The sequence below is a fragment of the Cavia porcellus genome, unplaced genomic scaffold, assembly GCF_034190915.1.
Source record: "Cavia porcellus strain 051 isolate PalLab524CR breed Dunkin Hartley unplaced genomic scaffold, mCavPor4.1 scaffold_33, whole genome shotgun sequence".
NCBI classification, from domain to species: Eukaryota; Metazoa; Chordata; class Mammalia; order Rodentia; family Caviidae; genus Cavia; species Cavia porcellus.
The window spans coordinates 101811-112854 of NW_026947516.1; the positions used below are offsets into that span (position 1 = coordinate 101811).

At 43.2% G+C, this 11044-nt stretch overlaps 1 protein-coding gene across 3 annotated transcripts in view; it reads right to left on the reverse strand.

Annotated features, from left to right (window-relative positions):
- The window catches only part of LOC100716294 (zinc finger protein 709-like), a 29499-nt gene extending 18455 nt beyond the window's left edge, over nucleotides 1-11044 (reverse strand). For all 3 annotated transcript variants that reach the window (XM_063242775.1, XM_063242774.1, XM_063242773.1), the window contains exon 1: nucleotides 10917-11044. The gene's annotated coding sequence lies outside the window, so the exon portion shown is untranslated. The remainder of the gene's footprint in view (nucleotides 1-10916) is intronic.

Sequence of the window (11044 nt, forward strand, 5' to 3'; positions counted from 1 at the left end):
CTTCTTTAGAATGACACATGTCACGTAATGGTAGCTACAAAAGTATGCCTTCCATCTGTCACAAACCAAATGTTTCACAACAAAAATGCCACCAACAGATTACAATTTGTTGCTGACAACGGTTGCTGACGATGTGTACAACATTCACAGCTACTTAATTTACAAGGTGCACAGTCACACTGGAACCTGTCCTGGAAGTTTCTGCAATTCTAAAAAACACAAGTATTTTCTCAGTTCTTTTTTGTTTCTGCACAGAATATCTCACGGTCAGTAAATAAAGAAGAGGTTTCTTTCCACTGAGAACTGTGGGCTACAGTGAGATATTAAATCTGCTCCCGGCCTTCTGGCTGACAAGCCCTGAGGTCACACATGGGCAGAGTCTGAGTGCAGGGAGAGCCCTCACCAAACTCTCTGTGCCCGTCCCATCATTCACACAAAGCAACTCCCAAAACTATCAATTTCTAAGTGGCTTCTAAGTAACCCAACTGTCTGTATTTACTCATACAATGTTTTTATCACCTAGTCTAGGCCACTGTGAGATAGACTTCATCATGAATTTTGAATGGAAGAATGTACATTTAACCAAAATTGCTTCCACATGACTCATTAATCATATCTTAGACATATATAATTCTTAAACATATATACAATAGTTTGAGGACAAGTCTGCACAGCAATTTGTGTGGAATATTTATACCGCTAGTAGTTAAGTTAGGTAGAGATTCACAGTCAGTGTGAAAGGAACCAGGCCCAGGACAGAGACACTGTTCAGAAGGGGAGAACTGGCTCTGCAGGTGAGGGCTGAGCTGAGAGAAACCAGGCTGAACGCTGCAGACGCCACGGCCAGGCCCACAGCTCACCTCAGGTTAATGGCAGCTACAGTTGTACTGTGACTACCATCATCATCTCAGGAAAGCCAAAGACTGCAGCAGAAAGCACTCGGATGACCAGGACACCCTGAGCCTCACCCCTACTCCTGCCAGGCCTGCACTTGCCGCTCCTGAACTAACAGCTGTAGATAAACCACAGCTTGGGATTCCTGGAGAGGAATATTGCTAAGGGCCTTGTTTCAGTGTTAAATACTGGCTATGCAATTTCACTTCTAGCACAGCAGGTTGAATTTAATTTCCCCCAAGGCAACCTGTAACAGGATTTTACTGTATAAAAATCCCTAGATGTCATGATTTTACTGTGTGTAAACGCCTTACTTGCAACCCACTTTGACACTTCTTTCTGCTGCAGGACCTTTTCTCTTTCACCTTCTTTGTGACCTGCCTCCTACAGCATGTTTTCTATGCTTTGGTGACAGGACAAAAGAACTCACAGGTTTCACAGGCTGGAAGGCACTTTAGTAACACTGCAACTTAATATTCACAAAGCTACAAGGTAGGGCCTGTTGAATGCTCACAAGTTGATGAATACACAAAACTTTAACCTCTCCATGTTATTCATTTGTGCAAACTAATAATTTTCTGAGCAAAGTTACAATTTAAATTCAAATTTGAAATCTCAAGGGAAAAGAGTCAGACACAGAAAGTGTTGAATTACCCCCTTATACAAAACTGCCATGGTGAAAATACACAGAGTATGTGGTAGATTATTCATTTGGATATGTTGGAAAACTGGAGAATTTAGAAGATAGGTTTTGTTTAGCAGCAAAATGGGATACTCAAAATGGATGAGGCTGTGGACTGTACATATTTTTAAGTGAATGACTAAGTAGAAATTAAGTTAGATGTTAGTACAGACGTCATAAAAGACAGTTCCTTCTTCACAATGGGCAAAACCACTGGAGAACTACTGGAGGCAGAGTGACTTACAATGAATGAAAGAAGGATGGGACAGAGGTAGAGACTGGAAGAAGAGGTAAGTAAAAAAGAAGGGGCATAAAAACAATAAGTGAAAAAAAGGATAAAAGGAAAAAGAATAAGAAAGGGAAGGGACAGAGAAATAAAACAAAGGAATGAAAAGAGGAAATAAAAAAAAAAAGCAAACGTGGAGGGGAGGGAGACTGCAGAGGAAAGAGGACAGATGGGCGGAGGAAGAGGACAGGCAGAGCCACTGTGCTGCTGCTGAGGGCGCCCAGCCTCAGAGCTCCCAGGAGAGGTGTGGCGGGAAAGGCCTCCTTCCGCTGTTCTGCTGATCCTGTCCCCAAGGAGAAACTGACAGGGTTTCCACCTTTCCTGGATCACTCTGCAGAGTCTCCACTGAGATGATTTCGAGTCTGAGCTGGACATAACTGACCGGGGAAGGCCAGAGAGCTTGCCCAACCCAGGTAGGTGATATCCACAGAGAGGCGATGTGCTGTCCCTCAGCACGGGGCCCTGAAGGTGGCAGATGACATGGAGACAGAGCAGGGGACAATGAGGACTAGCAGCCGATGACACCACGTGCCTGCTGAGTGGGATTTCTAGCTGTACGGGGTCCCACATGAGGGAAAATGGGGCAGGGAGAATCTTGCATGATTTTAGACTCACAAGGCCTCACAGAAACCCACTGTTGTCACCATAACTGAACAAACACATCCCAGGAGACAGCCACAAGGCAGACGCTGCCACAGAGGCTAAAATGTGTACTGTAGTTCAGAGCTGGGCAAACAGGCAAATAGTGGGCACAGCCCACGGCAATGAGCAAGAACGGAGCACAGTAGAGGGAAAGAACAAGCTGCTCTGGGGCGCCCAGGACACACAGGTGATGCAGAGCAGAGGCACAAGAGGCTGCCACCATGTGTGAGGACACTGGACACAGTTGGAAGGGAGCTGCCCTGGGAAAGCCGAGAGGCCGCAGAGGACAGACTGGGACAGGGCTCGGTGCTTCTGAGCAGGCGGGGCTGCTGCTCGCTGGGCTCCAGGACAGGGTGAAGACACAGTGCGGACACTTAAACTGTGACACCAACCAAATGACAGTTTAATAACTATGTTACTGAACAACTAAGTAGGCAGTGCGCTTTCTTTTTTCTCATCTACACAGGTACAATCGCCTTGACGTTCATCATAGAGAAGGCTAAACAGAGACACTGTATTAACTTCTTGAGACACAGATGTGAGCACTGGGGTTTTGTCAACGCCGACTGCAGGAAACGACCCGCATTTGTAGTGCTGCAGCAGGCGCGGGATAGCAGGCTAAAATATCATCAAGATGGTATAAAAGAAAGAGACAACAGGGAAACAAAAACTGAAAAGAAGCGATACGGGGCCAGCGGGCACGTCAGCTTCCGCACAGCGTCTCACTACAGGGTGAGCCGCGCTGGCCGTCAGTGCTTGGTCCCTCGGACCAGCCTCATGGAGGACCGCACTGCACGTGCAGCCCACTGCACCTTTCCAAAGAGGGTGTTTTAAAAGAAATTAAAAGTATAACAGAATTACCATTTGATGAATTTTAGATGGTGGAAATATTGTCAGAATTGTATAAAATTACAAAAATGCCCATGGAAGACATGAATGGCAGAGACTAAAATGTTAGAAAGGAACCAAATGATGATCCAAAATTCACACTGATTTATTGAATTTCTTCAGAGTAATCAGGAGTCCATTTGTATATGTCCCAACTGCTCAGGATGAAAATATTTATTCTGCAGGGGAAACATACAATTATGAACACAAGAATAAAAAGCATTCACTCATTTGAGCATAGCATTAAGTGTCTGTCATAAAAAAAATGGTAGGAAATAGAGCACCTTACATCATCAGGTTAATACAATCTTTACCTCAACCTAGAGAACATGTTAATAAGGAAAGGCAAATAAAGGCCCATCATGCACATGCAAGCTGACTTTCAAATCCTGGATAAAATTACCTAGCAAAGTGCAAGATGATATTAGCAGTGTCCCACGTCTGCATGCAGCTGAGTGGTGGCACAGTTCCCTAGCCAACTTGATGTCCTGGGTTCAATCTAAGTACCACACACGGGAAAGACCTGTGTAAACAGTAATGAACTGTGTTTCTTCATCTCATCAAAGGGTGTGTCAGTATAAAACTGCGGTGAAACTCACCATACCCACACACAAAACACCTGATCTCATTCATCAACTTTTGACATATTTTCTAAAACCCAATTTTTGTTAATTATTTGTGAAAGGTATATGATAAAGCAAAATAGTATAATAACTTGATAAACACATCAGAAAATGCACTAGTGCTACAAACAATGAGGACACGTACATGAGTTATTTTAAAATCAGAACTAAGTTGAGAATATCCACTGTCTCCACAAATATTCAAGTGTTACAACAGGACAACATGAGCAAGACAGACAAAAAGTGACAAAAAGATGAAAGAGATAAACTATGCTTGAATGATAAAAGAATCAAGATGTAAATCTTGAAAATAATAACACTTACTGTTGTGGAAGGCAAGATCAACTGCATAAAGGAAATAATGCTTCTCATAGTTTTAACACTGATTGAAACAATGACAATACAGTGAAGCTACATGATACACAGTCAGAACACAAAGCACAAGTAAATGTAGCTCCCAAATAATTTATCTTAAGGTCAGGACACAAAATAATCTACAAAGAAATCTGAAAGGTTGCCAATTAAGGACCAGTGTTTAGCAGATTATCAGTGAAACTAGCACAAACAAAAAAAATGTTTTCTTATTAGCTGAATTGGAAATACAAGAAGGGCTGGGGATTTAGCTCAGCGGCATAAGCGCCTAACTGGCAAGCATGAGGTCACCAGTTCGATCCCCAGTACCACAAACAAAGAAAGTACAAGAAGGTCCCTATGCCATGTAGATACGAGGAGTGCAAATTTTTTAACATGTGCAACACGTGCAAAGAGAAAAATCACACATAGAAACAGAGTTGGAGAAGATCTAAATATCACGAGAATCATGTACAGTTTCCAATTTGTGATACAGTATGCTAGGAATTGTTAAATAATTGTGAAATAATTCTAAATCGAACAAACCACAAAAACAAATGCATACAATATAAGCACTTTTCCTTTCCATGAAATACAATTAGCAGTACTATTATCCTAGCTATTTTGTGCATATATATGTATGTATTTTCTCTTTTCTCCTTCACACCATCCCCAATGTTCTTTCCTTTTGAGCAGTTTCTTGCCCTTTCACAGCATCTACTGGACCTTTTGGATCTTATTTACTCTTTCAGTTTCTTTTACTAGGGAGAAAATACGATGTTTACATATGCAAGTCTGATTTATTTCACATTATTTACCTCACATATGGTCTCTAGTAACATTTATTCATCTATAAAAGCTTCAAGTTCATGTTTCTTTAATCTGAGCAACTATTCTGAAGATAGTAATGTGCAATATATTATAAATTGCTAATTTCCTATCATCTTGTTTTGAAACTCTGTATCATTTTTATTGTTTTCTTAATTCTCTTTAAAAGAAAAAGGATGCAGTTGTATTTTCTAATCTCAAATAAGAGCATAAACAGAGACAGCCTTTCCCACTGTCCAGAACTTGCTCTACACTAAATCACTTACACCTGAAACTCATACAAACGTGCACACACTGAATTTATAAGAAGTACCAATGAATACACTTGCTTTAAAAATACTGGTATTTCATGGGGTTGTCAGAACAAACCAAATGCACAAATCATTTCTTACAGCGCTCACTGAATCTCTCTAATTTTGCATCACAAATATTCCAATGTGTACTCTAGGTATACTGAGAAAATATGTAATATAGAAGCAAAACATGAAAAAAAAAACCCTACTGAATGAGAAGCTGTACGAGTGAGGATATCTTTAAAAATAAAACTGTAAAGCACAAATGTTAAGGTGACTTTGAAGATATAAAAAGCAATTTAGAATTTCTGCTCAGGAAAGTAAATTCTTAATGAAAATGGCATGACGGAAAAATTGTGAGAAGATATGTTGATTCTGTATAACTTACAATAAAATATGAACAAAAGGATTTTATCAAAAAGATTCATCAGAAATATGAAAACATGATGAAATTAGCTATTTTTAGGACTTAAACAGAATGAAAAAACAATTCACAAAATAGAGACATAAGTGAGAAAAAAAATAAAAAGACACAATTAAATTTTTCTAGGATCCCATAAAGCATCAAATGGGAAAGCCTAATATTGGTTGGATATGAGAAGTGGGAAGGCAGCCCCCAGGCGGAAGTGTGCCTGGTCCATCACGATGGTGCTGGACACACACTCTGGGCCCCAGCAGAGAGGCTCCTGGACCTGAGCATCTACGGCATCTTCTCTGATCGGCTTCTAGGGCACTAAAGAATGTGCTTGTGGCATTTACAACAGCAACACAGCTGGACAAGCCTGCTGTCCCAGTGCTGTGGAAAGGGACGTGAGTTGTCACCAAGACAGACTCCTGTGGGGAGTTACAGGTACACTGATGGAAGTAAACCTGCAAAATAATGTTGGGCAGAGTAATGAACACACAGGCTGAGCGCTCTCCCACACACCCACGTGGGCACACTACACACGGATGCACATGGGCTGGATGTGGGGCGCAGGGGGAGAGCACACGGCTGGCACCCGTCAGTCTCTGGGGTCTGCAGACAGCAGGAACACTGCCCACGAAGCCACGGTGCAGAACCCAGTCATGATGAGCAGGATTATGAGGGTCGAAAAAAGACACATGTGCAAGAAGAGCACTAGTGACAGGGCTGATATTTCATTCTTGTAAGGGCTGTCCTGTGAGTCATGGGAGACTGATCACCATCCCTGATTTCTACCCATGCTGTAACCCTCACTTAGGACCCACACCTTGAATACAACAGAGCAGATGTTTTCTGATGTGCACAATCAGCACTCCTGAAAACCACCCAGTTGGCAGGCACAGTGTACACACAAGCTCTGAATAACAAGATACCCAAAATGGGCAAAGACCATAAGAACTGCCACGTTTCTCTGTGCCCAAGGCAAAGCATTCTGGGAGAGGAACTGCGGACACAGCTATAAGCAATCCAGGATAGAAAGGCAGATTTCGGTCCAAGTTTAAAGCAGTCGGAAGGCTTCTCAAAATCAGCATAAATCAGAGGTAGGAATCAAGTGTTTTCCATCTAACATTCCACATGCTTGTGGTCTTGTGTTAAACTTTTCAGCTCAGTATCTTTACCGGAATGTTCTACTCATTCTTCTTTTATTCTTTCTTTGTGCTTTTTTTGTTGTTGTTTTGGTTTTTTTGTCTTTTTGAGACTCAGTTTCACGATGGAGTTTACGCTGGACTTACGCTTTACCTTGTAGGCCAGGCTGGCCCCAACTTCACACCAAGCTTTCTGCCTCAGCCTCCCCAGTTCTGGCATTACAGGTATGTGCCACCATGCCCAGATTTACTCCCTTTCAGTGGTGACATAAGAATACGACTAATTTAGGGGACCTCACTGTAGTACCAAATAGAACAAAGTAAAGCAAATCAAAACTCCAAGTGAAAACTCCACAGACCACTGTTCCTGTTCCCAAACTCACACCCTTCTCGTGCCTTGCTGGCTTTGTAGAAAATGAGTGAGATAGCATTCAAAAGAGGAAATGATCCTATGAATGCACTGTTCTAAATGGACTCCATACAGAGTTGAACTAATGAGTCCACAGATACTGAGTTAGAAAACAATACTGCGATCAACCCAAAGAAAGGTGAAAATAAAATGTATTGAAAATGCACACAATATCCCTGATTAATCAAACATCACTGTCAAACCTTTAAACCTGCTCAACACATACTCCTTCATTTTTATTTAGGAATATTTATGTAACAGAGACAAATACAAGATAAAATATCATATAGCTTATGTACAGTATGGAGTACAGTGCAGTGTAATCCCTGGCTGTTCACCTAAGCAGCTAGATTCATGGTGTGCACCACCAGGCCTCACTGATGTTCACTCTCCTGGCACTGAAATCTCAGGAAATCACTGGGATTAAAGAATCGTAACCTTAAAACAGGTAAATGTCACACGTCTGTCTTCCTAGCAGTGAGGGAGGGGGACACAGTATCAAAAGTCCCCCCCACAGCCTGGGAAACTGAGTAAGACCAGGTCTCAAAAGTTAAAAGATATGGGGCCTGTGTAGCTCAAAGCAAATTCCTGCATTCAGTCCCCAATAAAATCTTCAAACACACCTTGTAATCTTTGTATTCAAGAGAAACCCCTTTCCATTGTAGTTCAACGGTGATGCCCACCCTATTACTAAATCTACAAGTCCAGTTTAATAACTTCAATTTTGCCTCATAAATAATGTCGTGAACTGATCAGGAATAAGAGACGACACAGTCACAGTATTGGTCACAAGGTTCCCCTGCTTTCTTTAGGCTCTGACCTCTGAGCCTCTCAAGGCAGGGCAGCACAAAGTCCAATTATTATCACAATGAGGACAATCCGATCTCAGGAGAAGGTCACTGCTGCCACTGCTGATGTCACCTCCCTCATCCAAACTCTGGTCCCTCATTGCCTTTTTCCTCCCCTTGGCTCCTCCATATTAAATGGCTCCTCCATTTATTCCTATTATTATTAGGCCTGTAGGTACTCAGTCTAGGGATTTTCCTCTGTTTCGGTGCTTGTTTTATACACAGCACCTCTTACTCAACATTTCAATTTTAAATCAGTGTGCACAAGGATGACAGCAATGATTTCAGTGATGACAGCCCTTGTCCTCCCTCCACGGCCAGTGTCACATGTCCCTGTCCACACAGATGCCTCAGTTCAAGGTGTTTCTCAGTTTGGGTTTAACATGCAGCACTTTCAGAAAGTCGTCCTTAGCAAGAACTCTCTCCTTTCTTAATATTGCACAGGATTTCCCTGGTGTCACAAAGGGGACAAAAGAAAAAAAACTTTCAAAAGTTTCTTGAAGAGATGAATTTTGCTTTAGCAGCAGACAGCACAAACTGCAAATTACTAGGAGGCAAGCTGCACAAGCCATCCTTCCTCCCTGGTGCACACTGTCATCACAGCTTGGAGAAAGCAGACCTCATTATCTAACCAACTGGTTACACTAATGAGGTCATGGCTCCTGGGCAGAGCAAATTCTGCCACGTTGAAAGCCCTCTACTGCAAAATTTTCTTTCAATATTTGCAGGAATAGTCAATAAAGCACATGCACATTTTATTTTTAAAAATGGCTTTGCAAAAATAACAATGTTTATAAAATTGAGTTATTTGCTTTGGCACAAAAGACTATCTCTTTCCTCACTAGTAATGCATTAATATCCCAACCATCTTCCTCAGAGTTCTAAACTCTCTGGAAGGCCTTGTTTAAAGAGTCTGATTGTGAAGGATAGTTTGTTTTGTAATCTTATGAAGGCTGCACATAGCTATGGTAAATGGCCTGGGGTAGAGTTGTGTAATCAGCTATACAGATAACAATTAAAATAACAGGAAGCCAAATACAGATAGAATATCAAGATTCAACTTCCTCAAGAAAGGGAATGCAGCCTTCCCCTACTGCAAGGAGTTGCAGCCACTTTTTACCAAGCTCCCCAGTTCCAGGAAACTCAAAATACCTACCTTTTCTCTAAAATTCCAGTTTCCTTTAAATCTTACACAGTAAAAACACTGGTTTGAGCACCTGAGTTTCAATGGTGATTTTCAATACAGTCACCTGAGAGAGACAGACATTAAATAACTGAGCAATTACCATGCTCTGGTTATCTCTAATTAGCTCTGGATTGATCAACCACCTGGCCACCAACTCAAGATGCTTCAAACAGACAGCTTTGTTCATAATTTCAATGAAAACTCTCCTAATGTATGGACAGCTAATACCAATAGGTGGGGTTAGAGAACATACTGAGCCCGCTAACAAGTAGAGATACAGCCTCTGTGTCACAGCAAACAGTCATACTGATGGAATGCCATTTCACACTTGTATCTGTGTAGCTACAGCTTGCTCCTTTAAGCTCCCTTTCAGCAAGGTCACTTCCCCAAAATGAGTTACTAAGCTAGTGGCTGGACAATTCCCTGTAGCCCACCAAACACAGCGCTCTACCAACACGTCCAATAACCAATCATACAGTGTCCATTGCAGGGGATTCAGATGATGCCCTCACCCTATAGCACAAGACACCATCCACAATTCGTTGCTAACTCAACTCTAGTGTTCCCATTTCTCTCCCAGAGTGGCTTTCGACCATTTCTCGCAATACCCTCAATAGTTTTCCTTGGCGCTGGTCTTCCCTGACTGCTTTTTCTCTTTCTATGTCAGACAGCTTACAAGCCCAGCAAAGTTGAGTCTGGAGACCCAGACACATGGGCACCAGAGGTAACATCAACAGCCTTTCTCAGGTTCAGCACTTCACTCTAGTGTAGAAACGATATAATTCTGTTTTATAGCATTGTCCATACGGATCTCACATAAATAACTACGGTGATAGTTTTTTGTATTGCTAAGTGTGCCACTCAGGAGTTCACTGCACTTATGGGAAACCTGTATACCAAGTCACGTCACCGGTATGTTTAAACTTGTTTTGCATTCTCGTTGCCCTTCTCAACATATTATGAGGTTGGCAATGTGGAGAAATATTAGAAACTCAGGAAGCCACTGTGAATACAAAAAGGCAGAGGTCTGAGGAGAGGAGGTGTGGATCTGAGACCCTCACGCAGCCATTTATAACCGTCACATCCCCAGCTCTGCTACTGAAAGCACCGAGACCAGGGACCCAGCGCCCGCAGCCGCACCAGCTCCAGGCCACCCTGAACCAGGGCCGCCCCGAGCCCCGCTCTCCCCACACCGCTGAGGCGCTGCCGGGCCACACCGGACGGCACCGTGGGCGGGCAGTGTCACGGTGGGGACGGACTCACGGACACGGCGGTGACCCGGACCCCGCCGAGGGAAAAGTGGCAAAAGCCCCAGAGCCCGGAGGACCTCGGGGTCCGGAGCTCGGCGGGAGGCTGCGGCTCCCAGAGCCGGTTCCGGCCGCCTCCTCTCAGACCTCAGCCCGACCCCATCCCTTCCCCGGCTTCCGTCCCGCACCATCACCACTGCGCGGCTTCCCGGTGTCCCCGAGTCCTTCCCACGCGGCCTGCAGCCGGCAGAACTCCCAGAAGCTGGTCTAGCGAAATGAGGAACTCTCAGCACTGACAGCCATGACACCGGAAGTC